This window comes from Mastomys coucha, unplaced genomic scaffold (genome assembly GCF_008632895.1).
Source record: "Mastomys coucha isolate ucsf_1 unplaced genomic scaffold, UCSF_Mcou_1 pScaffold12, whole genome shotgun sequence".
In the NCBI taxonomy this organism is placed as follows: domain Eukaryota; kingdom Metazoa; phylum Chordata; class Mammalia; order Rodentia; family Muridae; genus Mastomys; species Mastomys coucha.
The window spans coordinates 21,526,825-21,528,903 of record NW_022196894.1 but is presented as its reverse complement, the minus strand read 5'-3'; positions in this window follow the sequence as shown (position 1 = coordinate 21,528,903).

Below are 2,079 nucleotides of genomic sequence, written 5' to 3'. Positions count from 1 at the left end.
AAGGGGACACTTGCCCTAATTACAGGTAACACCATCCCGAAGGGTGGATGTCTAAAGGGGATGTAAGGGAAGAAAAGGAATGAACAGGCATGCTCCCTTATGTTGGCTTCCTGGTCCCTGGGAGGTGAGCTGCTTGATCCAGCCATACCCTCCCCCTCCTGCTGAGTGGATACAGGACCTCTGAGCCACAATAAATCCTTCCTCCCCTAAACTGTTTATTGCTAGTATGTTACCACAGCAATTCAAAATTAACTGATATAGGAATCTTTTGTCTGAGGATTCTTGTCTATAGCATCTTTCATTTTCTCTCAATATCATTCATTTTCTGACATCCCCTTACCCATTTTAGGATTATAATCAACTTCTTAGGCTTGGTAAGAATATGGCTACTATTTAGCTAGGATGTTGTACTTGCTTTCAGGAAAGTGCCATGGATGTTGGCCACTGTTTGAATACATTTCTTAAACTTTAAAGATTCACAGAGACTTACTAAAACTAATACAGAATGGGTTTCTGTATGTTCAGGTTTTCCTGTTGCTAACATCATATATTCACCACAACCAATGAACCAATGTCATTATCAACCTAAGTCCTAATTATGTTTTATTAATAGTCTCTTAGTATTTACAGTGCCTCTTTCTATCTAAGAATCACATCCAGAAAAATCACATGTTGTGGTCTGGATGTAAAGTGTCCTCCTGGGCTGATGTGTTTGCCTACTTGATCTCTAACTGGTAGCACAACAGTAAGGTTATGAGCTTTTGTGTGAAGAGGCTGATCTCTGAAGAGGGACCTTTGGAGGTTACATCCTGATTCTGCTTCTGGCATGGGGCCTATGTTTTTTCTCTAACATGACAATGCTACCAAAGTCCTCAAATTCCATACCATTGTGGCATTCCCAGAATAATTAGCCAAGCCTGATAAGCCATGAATTAACAGAAAGCTCTCCCCACTCATGTGGCAGACCACAGCAATTAATACATTGTGCTTCTGTAGACTTCACTAGATTATGACAGTTTCCCAGTGTTTGAGATAACCTTGACTCTGTACCTCCTATATATCTAAAAGCATGCTCTCAATGGAAATAAGTAGAAAAAACTTCAATCCTACCTTTTCAAGGTTACATAAAATATTTACAAAGATTGACCATCTACTCCCAAATCATGTTTCAAGAAATCTGATAATCATAGCACATAAATTAGAAATTAATTATCAAAGATAATTAAAAGCTCACACAAATTTAAAAATAAAAGAGTACATATAAATAATGCATTGCATCAAATGAGATATTGAAAGTGAATTTAGAAATATTCAGCACTGACTGGATGTGTTACAACTTTTGGGACACGGCTAAAACAGAACTTACAAGGAAAATTTGATCTTCAAATTTGTATCTAAAGGGGGGGAAAATCTAGTTTTAAATTCACAGCACTAAGATTACTCCTTGTGAAGAACATAGCTCACTGGTGGAACACTTGGATGAGAAGACCCAGGGTCCAGCTTCCAGCTCTGTGAGAAATACATACATAAAGCAGAGAAGGAAGAAAAGAAAAGCCAAGGAGCAGTAAGCTCCTTCCAACATTGCAATTGAGAAGTGGAGGATGCCCTGCCCTGGCCTGTCTGCCCACAGGCATATACACAGTGGATGTAGCAAGTGTACAGACCACAGGAAAGGAACTGAGTACACACTTCCAAGAAGAAATGTTGACTTAAAGTAATAACATGAAACCATTTCCACAGTCTTCAGTGAGAGCATACTTTTTCTTGCAGTGTGTCCATTGTTTTCTCTGCTAGTCCCAGTCAGCTGTTGATGTTGACATCTCACTTGGAAAGAAATATTCTTCTGGGAATAATAATAATAATAATAATAATAATAATAATAATAATAATAATAATAAATCCATTCTGCTTAGCTACAATACCACTGCCACTTCAAAGAAATGACTGAAAATTCCAGATGATCACCAGGGTGTCCAGATTCTGCTGCTGTAAAGGCCTCGGGCATCCTTCACAGAGGCTTGCTCTTCTTTCTTTCCATGTCAGATCTGTGGGGTAGGCTCTGTTATGTTTTTTCTTTTC